This window comes from Protopterus annectens, chromosome 3.part0, assembly GCF_019279795.1.
Source record: "Protopterus annectens isolate FY-2018-M chromosome 3.part0, PAN1.0, whole genome shotgun sequence".
In the NCBI taxonomy this organism is placed as follows: Eukaryota; Metazoa; Chordata; order Ceratodontiformes; family Protopteridae; genus Protopterus; species Protopterus annectens.
Genome location: NC_056731.1, coordinates 167459729 through 167482108, shown reverse-complemented (window position 1 = coordinate 167482108; position 22380 = coordinate 167459729). Strand labels below are relative to the sequence as shown.

The 22380-nt window shown below is 36.4% G+C and overlaps 1 protein-coding gene across 2 annotated transcripts in view; it reads left to right on the top strand.

The window, feature by feature from the left end:
• The window catches only part of LOC122796298 (genetic suppressor element 1-like), a 471843-nt gene that overhangs the window by 249084 nt on the left and 200379 nt on the right, over window positions 1-22380 (top strand). The gene's annotated exons all lie outside the window — the stretch shown is intronic.

Here is a 22380-nt window from a genome sequence, read left to right as displayed (position 1 = left end):
AGGGAATACTAATTTGCAAAAATGTGACCTTTCCCATTTTCTGGGGTTTTCCTGATGTATGATACCAGAAGGTGAACCTACAAATACAGGTAATATGGGGAGCACATGTCCACATTCTGGGCAGTGAGGGAGGCTGTACCCCTGCAACATATAATTTATTTGTTTGTAAGGTTATCGTCTTTATTATGAATTGACTTCCAGTTAAGAAAGTTATAATAGTGGCTGTTCTGGTGTTCTCCACTACAACCATGATGCAATGCTCTTAAAAACACAGATGTATAGTTATACCCTAATCCTGACAAAATGTATAATGTTGTACCATGCCAATGGTCTACTAATGAGGTTGCAGTGATGCACAATGCATTAAAAATACCTTATTTCTTATGTATACCAACTACTTAGTATTTTAGCTGGGAAGTTTAAAAAGGCTTTGAATGTAATGTCTCCAACTCAGTGTTTATAGTATAAAAAGTATGGAACTGAAGAAATATTTTCTTGAAGCCCCGTTGCAGTAAGATTTATGAATATGCAAAACACATTGTTATTCATCATATTTTAAGTGTGCATAGAAGAAATAGTGAAACAAGTAACAATGATGAAGCCACTAATCACATTTCCTCAGTCTGCACAACATGAATAAAGAGTGAGAGTCCATTCCCTTACAAAGAAGAAATCATTGTTTGTGTTACTCAGTTTGATTCCCTCAGTTCTCATGTGACCTTCAGGAATTCACTTAACCATATTTTGTTCCCAAATCACCCCTGAAAAGGGACTGTGTGTGTCCAGTGGGTTGCACTTTAGATTATCAAGTTACCAAAAACTCGAAACCCATATGGTCGAGACCATATGATCGAGTTTTTGGAAACTCGAAAATCTAAAGTGAATAAAAAAAAAAAAAAACACACAAAACATTAAAACAAAGTTTCTTCAGGGGGGGGCAAGCCCTCCTGCACCCCCACATCATCTCCTACTTACATATATGAACTCCAAGATCGCACTACACAGAGGACATGGGAAACCTCCCGTTCTGTGCTTTTGCATACATTGAGGAATGGGAGATTTCCCTTTTGTTCGCTGTAGTGCAATCTCAGAGTTGGTATATTTAAGTGGGGGGTGTAGGGTGGCTTGCCCCCCTGCAGAAACATTGTTTTAATGTTTTGTGTGTGTTTTTTTTTTATTCACTTTAGATTTTTGAGTTTTCGAAAACTCAATCATATAGTCTTGACCATATGGGTTTTGAGTTTTTGGTAATTCAATAATCTAAAGTGAATCCATCCAGTGGGCCTGCCTGATTAACAAATGGGTATTATTATTATTATTATTATTATTATTATTATTGTCATTTCTGTGGTATTCAGGGAAATATTTAATTTTGCAACAATGCTATGTCTGATTCAAACACTTCACTAATGACTTCCTCCAACAAAGGAGTAGTCTTTTTTTATGTCAGTGTAACAAAAATACCCAGCCAGCAAAATAAAGCTAATTCAGGATATGCTGACACCACAGATCTACTCAATAGAGACATTTTGAGACATGAGAAGGAAAAGAGAACAAAGTTTCAGTGAAATCTACAACCATCAAGTAAACTAGAATATCCTAGAATTGCAAGCCAATTACAGATGTGAATGAGCAGCTTTCAGAAGCTTTCAATGCACATAAATAAATAAATAAATAAATAAATAAATACATAAATACATAAATGTATGTGTGTGATACCTCAGTTTGATCCCATTGGTTAAACTGATGTCAATGCAAATTTAGGCAGCTAGAGAAAGCAGATTTCGCACCAAACAGCTCTGTCGCTTTGCACGTCAGCTTCATCAAGAATTTATTATTTATTTATTTATTTATTTTACATTTGTTGACCGGGCTACTGGATATATGTCCATTTTCAGTAGAGGCCCGGGGAGAAAAGCTCCAAGCATCGGCAGTGACAAAGCATACAATATATATCAATAGTAAAATGAGTTATAGTACATTGTTTAAATTGTAGGTACGATAAACTTGTACAGAGTTCTTTAGTGTGTTTAAGCCAAGATCAAATATAGAGAACAAACAACATTTGAGAGCTAAAAAAAACATATGGAGATTCCAAAAATGTATTTATTTTTTTTGGAAGAAATCTTTATTACAGGTAGGCAACATAGAACAGTGGAGTAGAGAAGCACTAGGAGAGCAAGAAGGGGAAATGAGATAGACAGAAGCATAATTTAAACATCTTCCCAAGCTGACTTTGCTGTAATTTGCAGTTCTATGTATTACAAAGTACTTAAGGCACTGTAATTAAAAAAAAAATTGGGGTATCAAAAACCATACTAATGTGGATAAATACATTAATACGAACGGGGGCTACATTTATACATTAAAATCTTTAAGAACTGACAAAAGCTATAAAGTTCAGAGATATGCTTCTACCTCAGGACAGAGATGTGTCCATTTGCTTACATTTTTAATATGAATGAAAGAGGATTAGTTAGTTTTTCCTGATTCTCTGAAGGAAACCAAGGGTATGTTGTTTGGTTGGAAGAAACTGAGGATTAAAGTTACTTACAGCAGTAGTTACCAAATTAGTTTTCATTAAGGATTGTTTTCTCTCATTTCCACAGCAAATGGACATATGTCTTCTTTTCTTGTGAAGTTTGTACAATACTTTTTTTTCTGCAAATTCTTTCATTATCTTCCACAGCTGGGTAAATACTTCATTGTTAATTGGTAACATGTTGCATTCACAATCTTCCATTTTAGTTTTCTGATGTAACTATAGAATATCCAAGTACTGCTTTTGGCCTTTCAGGTCATGCTGACTTCATAGTTGGATATGGAAGATCTGTTAAGAAAACAAGTAGTTTGTGCATTTCATGAAGAGAAAAATCTATGTGATAATCAGAGACATGTAATACTTAATTGGATTACAATTCCTCATCAAAGCACTTTCTTCAAAACAGACTTCATCAGGACTGAGGGACTGATTTGCTAAGACAAATTATATGTACCAATGAAGGCAATCATGTAACTACACACTCATCAATAAATAATTATGTATATATGCATGACTTATACGTTTATTAAAACAACTATATGCGATCTTATAAATGTTAATACATGAACATAAACATCTAATACTAAAACATTTAAATACTCCAAATATTTACATATACAATTTGATGGTGCATGACTTCAGGACTCTTTAGATATTCATTCAACCTTGGTGACCATCCAGCATTTAATTGTAATTGCTGCATTAATTCTAACTTCTCCAAATCATTGTTCAAGTCTCTGTCCTAAGCCCAACAGTAAAGGAATCCATGATGAACAACAACAACACTTTTTTTAATATTGCTACATACTGTTGTGCACCTGTATAATCTATTTCTAGTTGTAACTGCATACATGCATGTGGATACTTATATACAAAACAAGCTTCCATTTAGTTCTGCCTACATAAAATGCATCGCAATCGACACATGCAGCACAATAAACGACTGTTTTGCTATTACAAGTGTATCTATGTGGATTACCTATTCTGGTGCTCAAATGGTTTAACACTGTAGGATCACTACTCATATAGAGGCACCACTTACAAGTCTCAATGGGGCAGCGTCTACTTCTTTTTTATTATTTTTGCTGCTATTAGTACTCAGGGGATTCTTACTGCAGCAAGTCTCTAAAATGTTTTTCAGATTACCACCTTTCTTACCTAGGAAGGCTGATATTTTATTTCTTTCACAGCTTCTGGTTACCCTAATAATATCTTTTAAGATATCATTTATTCCCTCGTCATCCACCCTGTAAGTAACAGAAAATGCATGCAGGCACTTTCATTTTTATCCAAATAATTAACTCCCTTGCATTATATTCGCTTACATCACCTGTAATCCCAGACTGGCCACAGAGCTGAGTCTGACCAGATCTAGCTAGTACTCTTCCACTGACTGCATCTCCCAGGCCCTTTCATTATCAGCAAGCTGACATTCATTATCCTTAAAGACAAACTCTGTTGTCTAGGTGTTGTCAGTCCATCATGCTAATGCTTGCCATCTGCCCGGGACTGCACCTGATTCTCAAGCTCCACCTTGGAGCATAAGATCCAGAAAAAAACCCACTATAGCTATTTTGGGCTGAGTCCAGCAGCTTATGTGGGTGACCCCCTCCCAGGCATTAGCCGGAGGAGCCACCCCAAGTCTTTCTCCCTAAGTGGGCTTCAGTAACTCTGATTTGTTCTTCATACATAGTGAAAAATCAGTCCCAATGGTCCTTTCTGAATTGTACATTGTGTGGCCTCTCACCCTCAACATCTTAAACTAGTGATTGCCTGGCAGTTGAGTTTTACTGTTGTAAGTACCTAGTAAGAGTTCTGTGAATCTTTTCTTGTTTTCTTTTTCTAACATAAAAAATAGCTGTTTCCTTGCTTGTGTGCAGTTGGCAGCTTCCCCTACCTGCTCACTCTCTCTATTTGGCACAAGCACTGGGAGTGTGACAGCTGCTATAAGGAAATTCAAAGATCTAATTACCTAGATCCTTCCTGCTGAATCATTTCCGCATTTATACCTGCAATGAAAGGTCGGAGTTGCTTAAATTAAAGCAGCTTTCGGTGAATGAATTTTTTTTTTTTTTTTTAAAGGATTCAGTAAATCACTTTTCATCCTATTTCTCTTCAGTTATTTTTAGCAGCCCAATAAATATTCCTTTCAAAAATAAACAGTCAGTGAGTTTGAGAAGGATTACAAAAATTTCTATAGTTTCTTGCAATTAGTGAAAAAATTAGACAACATTTCTACAGTTGCCACAATGTTAACTTAAAGAAGCCCTGGAATCAATGCACAACATTTCTAAATCAATAATAGCAGGACACTGCAAAATGGAAGGACTGAACAACAATATACTACAGGGCAGTATGGGACATTGAAACACATTTAGGAATGGTTGCATCAGTTTTGTCATTTGGGTTAGAACAAATTACAAAATAACTCTAACATTGTTTTCTGAGGTATTAGTATTACATAACAGATAAAGAAATGATTACAACCTTTTTTCGGGTTAATATTAGCTTGTCAAATGCTCAAAAGCACGAACACTCTTTGATCGACAGCTAATTGACAAAACCACAAAAAGTCGAATGGCTTGGCTGGAACAGCAATTTTTTTCCTAGGGAAACAAAATAGCTGTTCCCAAAATAGCAAGTCGCAATACCTACAAGGTATCTGACATATAAGGACTTGGAGCAAACACAACTGCTACATTCACTGGTAGCCCACAAGGCATCTACTGTCCAGGAGGCAGGCAGCAACTGTTCTCCATTGGCAGCAACTGTTTTACATTGTGCCTCTGCTGGCCATACCATCTGTGGCCATGCAAGGGAGCAGATGTAAAGGGGATGTTCACAGGCTAAGCTTACACAGATGGCATACACTATTCCAGACACTGCATCACCATCATCCTTGACAACAGCAGCCAACACACCTGGACATGGCAGTTGTCATGGCCATAGCCAATGTTGCTCCTCAGACTCCATCAGTCGAATACCTCTGCAGGCTGCTCACTCTCATTGCAACTGTTCTACACCATTCCTTTGCCCTGTTGGCTGACAGAGTCCCTGCCTGTCCACAGCTGTTGTCTCATTTGGGAATGCTATCCATCTATTGGCTCCTAAAATGGGACACCACATTATAATTTCTGCATTCACCCCTAAAGCACTTCACTATCTCTACAGAAGAACTCATCAAACTCTGAAATGGAGGGACCAGACAGTACACATATCCAACATTCATGACATTGCATCTCTACCCCGCCACTCAAAGATGCTATTCCTGACTCACTGCAACCTGAAGCAAGTCTGAGGGACTACCATAGCTACCTGCTGTGACCCTTGCCTATATCATAACATTGCTGTCACCTGCCACTGTGTCCCACCACACGTGCAAATGGTGGTCAGTGTGCTTTGCTCACCCTTTAGTCTGTGTGGGTAAGGAAATGTCTAATGCAGAACATGGACAGTTGTTACACTGGCAGAAGTTGCATAGGTGCAAGATGTGGCAATCATAGGAGCAGCATGGTTGCCACATGAATGCTTTGTATATAATACTAGAAGCCTTTATGGGTGATGTACTGGACAGCATGTGGAACAGATGGGATCTTGATAGAAATGAGAGTGGAATCAATGGCCTCAAGGACCTCAGGTAAATTGGCTAAGACGTCCGTGGTGGTGCAGCTGTAGCATTGTTGCCTCACAGCAAGAGGTTCTCCCGTTCGATTCTCGGCTTGGTTTGGGAGTGCCTTCTGTGTGGAGTCTGTATGTCCTCCCCACGGTCGAGTGGGCATTCGAAAGACAGGCGTGCCTTCGTTGAAGGTTGGGTGTCGGGCTGGCAACTCGACACCATAAAAATCAACTGCCAATCATTAGCGGGCCAGAGTTCCACTGTGGCGACCCCTAACCGGGAAAAGCCAAAAGACAAACAACAGCAACAACAGTAAAATGCTTGCAGAGAGTTAGGCCTTCCCTTTACTCTGTTTGGAAACCATATATGCACCCCCTCATACTGCTTCAACAGGTCAAGAAACTAGTTCGGGATACATGAAGCTGATACCTGCAAAACTTCACAAATGTCCCTGTCAGATGCTGAAAAGTGCCCCTAGCATGGATGGTTAATGCTACCCAAACCTTTGTGTCCACAGGAACAGCCAGTCAATACATCCTACCTTGATTTAATTTGTCAGCAGCACACATTTACTAATTTTTGTATAGTGTCCCTATCTACAAGGTGGTGTTCGACAATGTCCTGGTCATGTAAGTGCTGGTATGTTAGCTGCTGGCAGATCTGTCTGCACCATGAAGGAAGGTAATACAAAATGTCCTGAGCACTGGTTCCAAGAATGGCCATTAACACTTGTTCAACTACGGTTGCTGATATTCCTAGCATATTAGCATGATTAAAGTTCCTGAACACTGAAAAATTCCAGAGTTCAGACTGAATAAGTGCTGCAGCTCATGGTGTTATGGTGGTGCAGTGGTTAGCATTGCCGCCTCACAGTAAGAGGTTCTCTGGTTTGATTTTCGGCTGGGGTACATTCTGTGTGGAGTCCGCATGTCCTCCCTGTGGTCGTGAGGGTTTCCTCCGGGTGCTCCGGTTTCCTCCCACATCCCAAAGACATGGAGTAGGTGGATTGGACACTCTGAATTGGCCCTAGGTGTGAGTGTGTGTGTGTTTGTGCCTTCTGTGAAAGGTTGGGTGCCGGGCTGGCAACTCGACACCGTAAAACTCCACTGCCAATCATGAGTGGACAGATGATCCGCTGTGGTGACCCATAACCGGGAAAAGCCGAAAGAAGTCTGAGTCCCTCTTTAATGCTTGATTTCATTATTTGCATAAGTGATTAAGTCTCATTTGTATGTAGGCACTCATTTGCATAGCAGTAGGAAGTCATTTGCATACATGAATTCCACATTCTTTCTCCCATAATGCACTCATGCTACATCTCTCTTCATCATTCCCTTTCTTCTCGTTGCCATTCATCTTGCCGTTTAAACTAAATATTTCTGAATAACCCCTGCAGATTATTTTGATAAGTTATGCCAAAGCTATTAAAAAGTAAATGTAAGTTTATAGCTAAATGCCTCTAATTTCCAATAGCAGATGTATCATTGAGGTATTACTATAGATAAGCAGATATATAGGTATTGCGTAAGCACAAAATTCCACCACAAAAAATAAACAAAAGTTTTGTTGATATAAGTGCAGGACCATTTTTTATGAGAGGCAGTTTCTATTCATAATTATAATATACATAGCTGCTACACTGTGTTGTATAAGAAAGCCACCTGGCTTTTTTATGTAGCTTTAGATGGTCTTGGATCAAGACACAGTAGGATTCATTCACATTTTCTACTAAAGATTCACCATATTTCACAAAATGAGACTTATCCAAAAAATGCATTGCCCCAAAAAACTGGCATTAATCTAGCAACATAATGGGGCTGAAAGATAAACAGAAATGTTTGGTATATACATCCCCTGCACTTTTCTCATCTGCTTACGTTAACTTTTGAGTCTCCTCTAATTAATCATACAAACTCAAAGACGACTGCTAACTTAGAAACAAATAATGTAATTTAAACTGCAGTGATCTCAGACAAAAGACTGTGGTCTCAGTGAGAGAAAGAGAACTTTCACAGAGCTTCTTACACCAAGCCCATTTCCTGTGAATAGTCGTTTAGTCATTCATTTTACTTCTGCTCACTAAGACTTCAGAATTTGTTAAATTATATAACTCTAGCACTCTTCAGTGGCATTTGCCACTATGCATTGCAAATTTCTGCATCTGATACAGAAAACATATTTAATTCATTTGGGTTCATGTTATGATTTTTTGGACAGAAGTTCATCTGCTGTACATTTTGCCTTATTTATCTCAAATTCTGTCTGCCACTTCAGATGACTTAGATCTGCGCTACTCAGAGTTTACTGATGCTTGAACTGAAAGAAAAAAGAAGATGATCGGAGGCTGCATTTTCCATCCCTTGGCCATCGGTCACATGCAAGCTTTCGGTCTCACATACCACCCTACACATACGTGTAGCGTCTTATCTCCAACCACACTGCTCTTACAGCATAAAATGCAACCAAATCTGATGCCATCTACATTTCTATTTATGGCTTCCTGGACTAACAGAATAAACTTTTTGTGCAGAACCTTATAATGATGTGTTTCACACCATTTCCTTTTTTCTAGCATGGAAAAAGTGCTTCACTTCAGCGCTTCATTCATATAGGACCTCCATAAGTGAGAGACAATGATTCAAATGGCAATGTAAAAAAACTTCTTTATTCCAGATTGGCGTGACAAACTTGCAGAAATCAAAGATTAAAAGACAAGCGCTTTCGCCCGGATCCTTCCAGGCTTTATCAAGTCAGAAACAATGTGAAGTCCTAAGCAACTGCTTATATAGCGTTCTTAATTAATCACATGTTAACTTTAACAACCACATTTGTTTCAAGCAAATTTTCTTGTTATAAACATTCATAAAAAATGGTTTAAAACATTGAGAACAAGTATTATTGTTTAAAAACTCAAAAGTTTAAAAGTGATGTGCAGTACTATGAAGAACGCTATATAAGCAGTTGCTTAGGACTTCACATTGTTTCTGACTTGATAAAGCCTGGAAGGATCAGGGCGAAAGCGCTTGTCTTTTAATCTTTGATTTCTGCAAGTTTGTCACGCCAATCTGGAATAAAGAAGTTTTTTTACATTGCCGTTTGAATCATTGTCTCTGCTGGCGGATTTGGTATTTTTTTCTTGGTTTTTTGGCTTTCTATTGTGGTCTTCACCTCCATAAGTGACCTTTAATACGTTTACTCACCAGAAAGAAATACCAGGCTACACAGCTAATATTCAGACAGCATCTACATGGTTTTCTTTACTAAGTGTAAGCAGGCTAATGAAAGCAAATATTCTCAGGATTCAGCACAGGCTTTTAAGTGTGTTGACGGTCAGTAATTTTACCTCTGAATTTCAGTATGCTCTTGTTATGTCTGTACCACATCAATGACATTAGAGAAAAGAATCACACGTTGTTTACAAGATGATTTTCCATAGCTAATGCTGCAACTGAAAAACTACTATCCTGCCTTTTAAATAGTATGGTTCTCTGTAGTAAGTTATGTTCTTAGAAAAATACTGTTGCACTGTAAGCTTGCACTCAGAATACTGAAAATGTGAACATTTGCAAAGTTATATCATTACAATGAAATAAACATTTGACGCAATAATGGTTTTCAATAATGTGACCTCTGATATTCAGTATGCTTATTTATTTATTTATTGAGTTAAATCATGAAGTAAAGAGGGGAACACCTGCAAGCTCCTGCCCAACATGTAATGTCACATGCTAACAGTGGAATCACATGAGGGTTAGAACTGCAGTTGACAACTTAATAGCTCACAAGGTGGGCCATATATAAATTTTTATTTGCTTTTTCCAGTCAGTGAATGCAGTTCAAATATATCTTACAGTGAAAAAACATCTTATTTAATTTCACAGCCACTACAACTTAGAACGTCTTTTCTTTGAGTCATAGAGACCCTGAATGTGATTTTATAAATTACTAGTAGTGTGGGTTAGCAACCTCCACAAATGAGGGTTTGGAAGCTTATCCATCAATAAAAGCATAGCTTCAATGCTCCACTTGAGTTACCAGAACTGCTATAGTATTTTCAGACAGTTGCACTTTCAAACATCTTAATTTTTTCAGTTTTGGCAAAGTAACACATATACAAGAATTCATGGACAGTTTTAAAAAATATAGTCACATTATGGTCCTGAGCTAAATGTTCACAAAAACTAGATCATCCACTGAAGAAAAGTATTGCCATATTTAACTCTGGCCAAAAATGCACTTCAAAGTACAGTACAGGGTGTGGTTTTACTTCATTACATTTCAGTTTTATGTTTTAGATTCATGTCAAATTTCTCCATCAACGCACACATGCGTGCATGTGTGATTGTGTGTGTGTGTGTGTGTGTGTGTGTGTGTGTGTGTGTGTGTGTGTGTGTGTGTGTGTGCTTGCCTGTGCATTCACGTGTGCGTGCGCATGTGTGCGTGTGTGTGTGTGTGTGTGTGTGTGTGTGTGTGTGTGTGTGTGTGTGTGTGTGTGTGTGTGTCTATGTGGATGGAATTTTTGGTTTGTGTTTTATGGTGTTTTGTGTTACACTTTGCCATTGCGCCTGCTTGGGTATGGAATATAGATCCATTTGGTTGATAACATGGCTACAGTATAAATATGTTTCGATGTTGTGTCCACACTGAACACAAATAACTTAAAACATTTTTACTTGTACATACACATACATGTATATACGCATACATACATACATATATTTAATAACAGTGCAGAGCAGAAGGACTGCTTTGAAATCACAGATACATAGTTCTGAATACCTGGAATGCATATGGCCAATATTACCCTAAAATGGGGAATGGAGATTGTCCCTTTAAAAGATGGCTCAATTAATAGGGCAGCAGGGAGTTCCAGAGAACATGCTATAACAGTGTTAAGGTATAAAACACACAAACAAAAGCTAGTGAATATTAACAATATTATAAGTGTAATGGGGAGTACCTGTGAAAAAAATTGCGTGTTTTGCAACTGTTTTCTGAAAGGCAGACCTGGATTTTTCTCTTAAGATGAGAACTGTTGATGTTACCTTTGGTTGAAATTGCTTCATTTTAAAAATCTTTGGCATTTCATTGAGATATACTTTGAAATGACATGTACTAAATTAAGTAGAAATGTGCTACATTTTATTTTGTTTTGTCTTCTTATCAATTGTGCTATCAAAAAGTAGCCTGCATTTCCTGCATATTAACATTTTTTTTAACAAAAGGTCCCAAGTTATTTTGGCTCTGCAGTGAAAAGACACAAATTCATGATGCCAAGATAATTCAGTTTTAATGTATATTTTTATTTTGAAGATTTGTATAAAAGATATGACTCCAATCTTAAAAAAATAAATATATTTTTCAGCATGATAGCATTGTAATAACTTTGTTAGTGCAGTAATTTACAAGCAAATTTAGTATCCTCCTTCACATCCTAATGCTTCCTTGGCATTCCCTGGCAAAGCAAGAAGGCTCAGACATCATTAATCTGGACCTTAAAATACTCTTAACCCTGGACTCTCATCAATTTATCTTTGTCCTGACATTTTTTAACCTTAACAATTTCTTTGAAAAAGTCACTGAAGCAGAGGATGACAGTTATTCATGACAGACAGCATGTGTGAACCTGGCCAAGACCTTTGGTACTAATCCCCATTCAGGCATTATTGACAAACCTGTACATGTGAATATAAATCGATGTGTTGCACTGTGGATAGCTAACTGGTGGCCTGATGGAACCCATGTGGTTATTGTTGTATGTGTCACTTCTAAATGCAAAAGTTACCAGTGACATACTACATGGGTCAGAGTTGTGCCCTCTCCTATATTTTTCATTTTTTTTTCTCAGACCTTCAGGCAAACACTTCTGGCATATTGATATCCAAGTCTTCAGATGACTGTAAATTGTATGTTATTTGGTCATCCAGTGAAATACAATTATTTTAACTTGGGTTAGACTGTGTTAACAATCGGTGCAAGGACAATAGTCTCAAGTTAAATGCAAAAAAAATGAAGTGTAGTTATTTTGATAAACACAGCATTTCTACAAAACCTCTTAGTGCAAGAATTCTGGAGAAAGCCAAAAATAATGGTGGAACAAAAGCCCCAGTCAGGCACATATTTTAAATATTGCTCTTATAGGCTTAAAAAGCTGATAGAGTGATATGTTTTGCATTATTGTGCATTTTCTGAAGGATATGAAGTCTGAAGCTTAAATGTCTGCCATTACTTATTGACTTCAATTCTCAATGATTTGCCAGAAAATCACAAATTTTATAAGGAACTGACCAGAAAAATGAAGTAAATATTTGGACTTTCTGCAAGGCCTGAAATGAATCTATAACAGCCTTCACCTTGAGAAGGTGGGTTTTCTTATCTTCTGTATAAATCATCATGTACAAGAATGTAACAGCACAGTTGTGGTAACTTTTGTTATCTTAAATAGTAGTTTGTGTATATAACTCAAGCTAATTATCAGTGATGAGAACGGAGTTCAGTTATTGGCTTAGCTACTGATGTCATTCAAAGGGATCAAAACTATATCAGCCTAGGATGAGATAATCAACAACCCTGACTGCTTTGCTAGGCATGGTCTGAACCTATCTCTTGATGCCTTCCACATATATTGGCCAGGACCTTTTCCTCCACTGCAGTGCCTTTTTTTAGACAAGGTCAGTATACTCAAATTACCTGCATAACTAATCAAAATCATATAATCTGCTCAATATTAGAAGCCTAAATAAGAAGTTGCACTCATTAAAAACATTCTTAATGCTTGAAAATACATAGATCTTTGTAGTTACTGAAACATGGTTTCAGAATAGCAATAGCACCCTCACAGTGCAGGGATTCAGTGCCTACCACTATTTCAGACCCAAAGCAGAAAATGGCAGTTTTATTGGCAGATGAATGTCTATATTCCTAAAAACATCTGATCTCCAGAATCTTAAGCCAGGACAATGATCTTGAACTTTTCCATATCCTTTTCATGGTAAATAAAATTCTGTACCATATCTTAGCAACTACAGTACACCCTCAATGTCACCTACTGCCCATGAGGTGACTGCCATACCCTCTCAATGTCATCTGCTGGCTAAGAGGCATATCTAAACAACTTGACATTCTTCCCTAATGACCCTAACACTATTCTCTTAAGCTATCCCTCCATTAACTGGTAAACCTACACCATTCCAAGTAAATCTTCACAAAGATGCCTGGACTTGATTAATGCTAGCTCCCTAGACAATCTGGTTCTAGTCTCAACTAGGGGTTCCAAAATATTGGACCTATGTCTTACCAACATTGCCATCCTATGCTCAACACCTACAGTTACCACATCACTTGTAAAAACTGACCACTGTTTGGTAACATTTACTATCAGGGTGAAACCTGACTTACCAGAAAATCCTTTTCTATTTAGAAACTACTCTAAAACAAACCTAATCCAGCTAAGAGATGACCTGATGAAATTTAAACACCCTTCTTACACTGATGACCCAATCTCACAATCTGCCACATTTGTAAATAATGTCTATACCCACCTCAAAGCATGTATCAAGGCATTTATCCCAATAAGACAAATACAATGAAAGTTCATGAAGAAACACCAACCGGTGGAAACCTAATACAAACAAACTATACAATAAGAGGAACAATTTAATACTCTCTCATTAAGGGATAAGATCAAAAAGATCAACAATGAACTATGAAACAAAATCAACTCTGCAAGTTAGTGTAAATTGAGAATTGCTACCTCTTTTAAGGGCAACCACAAACACTTCTTCAGCTGTATCAGAAACCTTAGAAGTAATATCCAGCAATGCTCAAAACTAATACATAATAAAACACTTACTCATCCTGTCTTGGTTTGTGATCACCTGTACAGTTGCCTGGTGAGAGAAATTTTTATGTGAATTTATATTTTATTTTTTACTGCAGTTTTTACTGTTTGTAGAAAGATACAGTTTGTAGACAAGAAGGTTTGCTTTGATTTATATTGTGTTGTTTTACCTTTAATTTTCACTGTTTGTTTTTAGAAAGGGATAGATTTTAGACAGGCAAACTCTAGACATCCCAAGGGGCCTAGTCAGCTTTAAATTACACAGACTGCAAAGATGGCAATCTAGAGTTTATCTAAACAATCCTGTCTTGGTTTGTGATTTATTGATCTTTACTGTTAAAAAGAGGTGTGACTGTGAGCAATAGTGACCCTTTGGACAACTTTTCTTTAGTATTTACTTCTCTGATGTCAATGCTGACATCAAGGGCCTGTGGCTGACCAAGTTTTTAACTGATTGCAAACTTGGAGTTGTCATTAATTTCCCACCTGACTTCCAGATTCTACAGGAAGGATTAATGTGCACATATAAGTGGTGCCTGGACCATTACCTAAAACCAAATGCTAAAAAATGCAGTATTGTGACTTTTTAGGCTAATGTGACACTCACTTAACTACAACATAGGTGAAATCCCTGTGAAAGTTGACTTTGCCATTAGGGACTTGGGCACTAACATTAACAATGAACTATCTTTGATTTCCATATATCTGCTGTTGTTAGGAAATCTTTTTACATTGTCAGAATATTCAGCAGAGGCTTTCCTTCCAGATCTAAGGAAGCTATCATCCCACTCTGCTCCTCCCTCAAGAGGTCCATAATTAAGTTCAATAGAGTATAATGGCCTCTTTTGGTATGTACCTGTTGTAAACATATCAGCCCACTTCAGAGACTGCAGCATTTTCTCACCAAGACTATCATGACTTCCTTGAGCTACCCAAACTGTCATAAAGTACTTTCTTTATTTTCTGTTTCCCACAGACCCTTGAGAGATGACCTCTGTCTGGCTTATAAATCCTCAAAGGATCAGGTCCTATGTGAGCTCCTGCATATCTGCAAAACTAGTAGCACCCTCAACACCTGTTCAAGAGATCTTAACTTCCATGCAAACATAAATAGAGCTTGCTAGTGAGACAGATATAACCAAGAGAATCCCTCTCTTATTGAATATACATCCTTTGACTTTAAAGCAAAGTAGCTTCCTGACCTTCTTTAAGCGAAACCTGGACAAATGGATGGACAAGCATAAATATATCCCGTGTCTGTCCCCACAAGCCCTGAGGTCATAACTAGTTATAAATTGGTTATGATATTGGTTACCTGTAGTGCGGGTATTATAGCTAAGCTACTAATGGTCCTCTTGACCACAAGCCTAGCATTGACCTATGAATCTGTGGGATATACTATCCTAAGAAATTCAAGGGAGACAACAATCCTTCTGTTTCTTAAGCAGGAGGTTCTTACCCAAGTGACTAAATGTACCACTGTAGAAAAAGGAATATCTAGCAATGAATACACTTGCACATTATTTTCTGAGTTGGCCATTTTGGGCTTGTAATAGAGCATGCCTCCTTAAAAAAAATGAGACAAAACAACAAAAAAACTATGTGTTGCAAAGTGGTTTCTCAGTCCACTACCTTTCCACAGTTTAACAAAACATAAACCCAGTTCCAAACATAGTAATGTGGATGATGTATCCAAGCAGTACTACTTAGTACCATGGTTTACCGGGTCCCATGAGTATGAGCTATGGGGAGGGATGTGTAACAGAACTCAGAGACTGCTCCATGATGAGTAGGAGTCAGGGCAGTTTTAAGAAAGGTAGCTTACAATGAACTTGCTGGAAGCTCGTTAAGGTATAAAACACCTTAACAGAACTTATGAAATAGTAATGATTTCCTGAGCATAAGTGAGGGGAGGGATAATGGTGAAAAAAAATGTTTTACAAGGTTTTACCTGAAACCCTGAACATCAGAACACAGAAGAACCAGACTGCCAAAAACTAATGTCCAAAACACATAAGGGTGAAAAATTACACAGTAAGTGTTTTCTGCAGGGGCACGCCTCAACACATTCTACTGAAGGAGAGTTCCCTACATCTCCTGAACTTATATATACCAACTCTGTGGTCACACCAGCTTGGGAATCACTACCAGCACAAACTCAGAAATGACACAGGAAGTGATTTCCCTATGGAAAATAGTGAACAGCATTGTGTTCCTCAACATCTTTTGTTTCAGGCAGTTGACCCTTTGGGAATTTCATCTCTACTACCTGTAGATGTAGTGTTTTGCAATTGTTTGTTGAATGGCAGAACTAGACTTTTCTATTAAGTTGGAGGACCGCTAATACTGGTTTCGGGAGAAGCTGCTTCATTTTAAAAAACTTCAGCGGCATGGACTAAATGTTACTTGGAGAATTTCCTAACTTCTAAGCATTATTTTCTTAGCCTGTAAAATGTAACTCTGAACCGGCAGGTACAACACTAAACACTTAATTATTCTGAAAGAAAAATTAACATGAACATTAAGCTGAAATGTAACAACTTAAGTTATTTTGTGAAAAGCTGAACTGAAAGCAATGTGAACTTCTTTCTTTGAATAAAATAGTTCTTGGTGGTCCAATAGTCTGTATGTGTGTGTGTTTGTGTGTGTGTGTGTGTGTGTGTGTGTGTGTGTGTGTGTGTGTGTGTGTGTGTGTGTGTGTGTGTGTGTGTGTGTGTGTATATATGGAAACATTGAAAAAAGAGAAACACAAACAGGGTAAGGTATCTCCTCATACAAAGTAGTGAAGTCCAAGAAAAAGGAGGTAGATACTCCAAGACAATCGAAGCCAACCAGGAACTCAAACCAAAAATAAATAGAAATCCTTTATTTCTGAAAACAGTAAGCGCTTTCGCGTTGCTCAGAGCGCTTCTTCAGACTTTAATAAAAAGCAAAGGTACTTGCTCTACTTAAATACACAGAGCTAACCAATAAAACATATGTATTCAAAACAACCAGTAGGAGCAATAGAAATTGTCACATGAAAGGCATTCCTAAAACATTTTTAAAAAATTTTTTAAAAAATTTTTAAAAACTACAAGAGACAAATCAAGATTGTCATTTGGTAAACATTCCTATAGAACATTGCTAAATGTGTATATCCAATAAATACACAAATACTAAACACAGAAAAAAAAATATATATATATGTGTAAATATAAAGATATAAAAAGAATAAAAAATATATAATAAAAATAAAAATAAAATAGTAAAAATTTTTTTCTAGTGTATCTAGTTTCATGATTATAGGACACCTATAGGCAATTGAAAGATTAGGCAACATCAGTAATACCACTGATAAAGAAGAGATAAAATGGATTATGAAGTAGAGAGCTGACAAGGGACATGGTCTTAATGACAAGATGTCCCAAAAAAAACCCTTATTAATAGATGGGTCATTCAGATGTTTAATAGACATAATGTGTATATATGGTATAATATAGAAGTATAATTGATTTTGCTCCTTCTTTATATACACATATAGTATTGTTGCTGTTATGCACCTACATTATAGCATATGTTGTACAATGTACATGTATATATATATTTTTTTTTATTTAGTGTTCCCCCCCAAAAAAAAACTATTTTTACTATTTTATTTTTTATTTTTATTATATATTTTTTATTCTTTTTATATCTTTATATTTACACATATATATTTTTTTTCTGTGTTTAGTATTTGTGTATTTATTGGATATACACATTTAGCAATGTTCTATAGGAATGTTTACCAAATGACAATCTTGATTTGTCTCTTGTAGTTTTTAAAAATGTTTTAGAAATGCCTTTCATGTGACAATTCTTACACATCATGAATGGCTCATTAATTATTAAGTGCATTATAAAATCACATATAAATTCCATTATATCATTTAAACATCAAACTATTCCTAAAAATGAATAAACAATCTAAAAATACATTTAAATGAACACTCAAAAAACAACCAAAGTTGCATTTTTGGATGTTTTTGTAGAGAGATTGGAGGATGGTTCCTTCACTACAGGTGTCTTTAGAAAGGTTTGTCATAGAAATGCATTACTTCACAGAAGGAGCATGCATCCCAATTACGTTTTTCGTAATGTTGTTAAGGGACAGGGGATGCGTGTCTCAAGGTTGAACAATACTGAAGAAGGTTTTGTTAAGGGAATGTCAGATCTTAGAGAGAGGTTTGAGAAACGTGGTTATAGCACTGCTGATCTTGATGAAGGTTTGTCCACCATTGATGCAATGAGAGAGGACAGAGCTAAGCCCTATTTTTCAAGCCATTCAAATAGCTTGAAACAGTTAACAGAAGCAGATAACACAGTGAGAATGCCCATGTACTTTACTAGTGATAAGGATAATGTTATAAACATTTTTTTCAAAAACACTGGGGAGTATTGATGACTGACCCACAAATTAAAGAATATATAGGGGACACACCAAAATTTAGGTTTAAAAATAAGAGAAATATAAAGAGGATATTATGTCATAAAAATGCTAGGGGAGCCAGAGGAGACATAGTAGGTACCACACCTTGTGGTAAGTGCAACTTCTGTCAACATGTTAGATGCATTAACACATTTATACATCCTGATACAGGGAGAGAATTTAGGTTTAATTGTGTAGCCACCTGTGGAACGGAACATGTGGTCTATCTGGCTGTCTGTGGAGCATGTCAGTCTTTCTATGTAGGAAAGACTGACAGACAATTCAGACACAGAATAAGAGAGCATTTATACAACATCAGAACAGGTACAGTGACTAATGCATTAGCGAAACATGTCATGTTCATGGGACATGAACACATATTTGAGTTTGTGGTCATTGAAGTGGTACATTTAGATATAAGGGATGGCAATATTAGTGCTTTGACAGAAGAAAGAGAGGCCAACTGGATTATCAGACTACATGTGATGTGGGTAAAGGTCTGAATGAAAGTGTTTCTTTGAAGCCCTTTCTTCGGACCAAAAGGTTGAAGGTTAGATAGATGTTACTAGTTACATCTTTTTTCATATATATACCATTTCTTTTTTTATATATATATAATTTTATTATTTGTGATTTTATTTTATAATAGTTTTTATATGTTAGGTACATGAAGTCAATAATCGTAATTAGGATAATGTTTCTGACCTCTGAAGGTTGTTTTTTGAGTGTTCATTTAAATGTATTTTTAGATTATTTATTAATTTTTTAGGAATAGTTTGATGTTTAAATGATGTAATGGAATTTATATGTGATTTTATAATGCACTTAATAATTAATGAGCCATTCATGATGTGTATGAATCTGATTGGTGATACAGGTTTTTAAAATGGATGTTTGGTCTTCACTCAGTTATATGGTCTGAAGAAGTTAACTTGTGAAAGCGCTAACCTACTGAGTGCACTAATAAACAACAATTTTGATTTTTACTACGGACCGGTTACTCCTTGGATTTTATGTAATCTTACAACATTTCCTGGACTGAACTCTGCATGGTAGCTGTTGCTTTATACTGTGTTTTGGTGATATTTCCTATTTTCTTAAGCACAGCTTCTACCCTCTGGATTTTAGCCTGCTTTTTTGTTGTATATATATATATATATATATATATATATATATATATATATATATATATATATATCAATGTATATACATGAGTCTACTTCTAATGAATGAACACCCACTTACCTGAATCACTGAGATGATGTCACGGAAACTGCATTTGAACAAAATCTCGAATCATCAATAAGGAACTGGGTTTTCATTCATTAGAAGTAGACCGTAAATATATATAAACAAAAAATCTGATGTAGACAATATTATATGGCTGCCCGAACAAACTGAATAAATGAATAAATTTAATGTAAAGCGCTTTTCGTTTGATACAGTTAAACTTCTTCAGACAAAAGTATCATCTCAGACAGGTCGTATAAATGCACCCTAATTTAAAACTTAATTAATGAATTAATCATTTAAGTAACAGATTCATTGGTCATTCAAAATAAAAGACAAACTACCATCTTCTTACAGCTCACCTGGACTATACAGTACTACTAACAATATAAATTAAAACAATTATGAATCAGAGTAAAAATGAAAATAAAATGAAAAATGTATGAACATACATATGTACAAAAACAAATCACTACAGTATATAGAAGTAAATACCAACAACTGATTCAGGAACACTGACTAAGTTATTCAAGAACCCATATTTAAGCAAATAGACATCCCATCACCTCTTTAAACTTTTAAGTTTAAGAATGCTACTAATAGAGCAGCATTCATTCAGGCCCAGGAAGCTGTAGGCGTTTAATCTTATCTGCCATAATAACTCTAATTCTTCTAGCTTTAGGGGTGCAGGACCACCCCTAACATCCTGAAGTATTTGATCAATCACTAAAAATTTAAAACTATGCTCAGTGCAGGTTAATATATGCTTAGCTAATGCATTTTCTGACTTCTTCTTGTTAATAGCGTAAACATGCTCATACATCCGATCACGGAGTCTCCTCTCCATTTTTCCAATGTAGAAAGCGGGACAAGCCTGACACTGGGCTAAGTAAACAATCATTTTTGAGTTGCAGTTCGCCCTACATTTCAAGCTTTTTTTCCTGACTTCTTGTTAATAGCATAAACATGCTCATACATCTGATCACGGAGTCTCCTCTCCGTTTTTCCAATGTAGAAAGCGGGACAAGCCTGACACTGGGCTAAGTAAACAATCATTTTTGAGTTGCAGTTCACCCTACATTTCAAGTTATATTGAAAATCATGCACCCTAAATCTGTTAGATTCTATTATATATTTACAATAGTTACATGCTTGGCATTTATACATCCCAGCAGTTTTAGGATGTATACATTGGTGCTGCTCAAAAAATGCCTTAAAATTTTTAGCTTTCTTATAAGTCATGCACGGCTGGTGACCCATCCTAATGTACACACTTGGGTCACTTCTAAATAAGGCCCAGTTTTTTGAATATTGCCTGTGCAAACATTACTATCAATGTTATAAGTAGTGATAAACACAGGACCCTGAATATTGGGTTTAACAACAATGTTGTCTACATTGACCGAAACAGGCTCCAAGTTCACTACTTTTTGCATCTGTGTATGCCTAATGCCTAAAATCGGCTTGTACATACATCTTATTCTCTTGCTCGTGACTTCTTCTACAAGATCATTAATCAATGTTTTGGGATACCCCAGGTGCAAGAACAATACTTTTTAATAGTTGACATTCTTCTTCAAAATCAGCATCATTACTAACAATACGAGCTGCCCTCACTAACTGGCCTTTGATGACAGCCCGTTTCTGATAGTAAGGGTGAAAGCTCATAAAATGTAAAAAGGAATTTGAATACGTTCTTTTCCTATGAATTTTTGCTGAATAGCTTTTAGATACAGGATCTTTTAGTAACCAAATATCCAAATAAGCGATGGCTTCCATACTAAATGCAGAGGTGAATTTCAAAAACTGGGTAGTGCCATTAAATGATTCACTATCATATTACTGGTCGCTTTATTTCCATCCAATAGGATAAAAATGTCGTCCAGGTAATGTGTATAGAAGACTATTCTTAAGTACAAACACACGCTCCCAATGGGCCATAACCAAATTGGCAATACTAGCCCCACAAGGGGAACCCATTGCAACACCTACTTTTTGTAGATAAAAATTATCTCCAAACATAAAAAAGTTATTGTCAAGAATTAAGTCTATTAGTTCACTGACTAAATTTATTTCCTTCCTAGTAGCACCATTTTTCTTTAAGGCTTGACCCACCCATTCAGTAGCAATATCATTAGGGATGCACATATACAAATCCTTTACATCCACAGTGAGGAAATTATATCTTATATTAAACTCTAATTCATCAATTTTCTCTAGAAATGACCACGAATCTTTACAAATTTGGTGTTCACATACCAAAAATTTTTGTAAAATAGAGTCTACTATTTTCACACATGAGCATGTAGGTGATCCTCGTCCATCAACTAATGGATGCATAGGGGGATTAACCACGTCTTTATGGATTTTAGGTATGCCAAACAAATAGGGATACCTAGGGTAAACAGTAGACATGTAGTTGAAGATGTTCTGATCAACTCTTCCCTCCATGTACATTTCCTCAATACTATTTTTGATGCTGTTATATGCTCTATTTGTTTCCGAGTGTGAACTAAGTGTATAAGAAGAACTATCAAGTAGGTTCACCATACGATCAAAATAGTCCGAACTGTCAAACACTACTAACCCCCCCTCCCTTGTCCGGTTTGCAAATGCGGATGTCATGTGCTTTAATAAAATTAAGGCATTCTCTTTCAATCTTACTTCTATCATCGATGGTGCACATACCGTGCCCATATTTA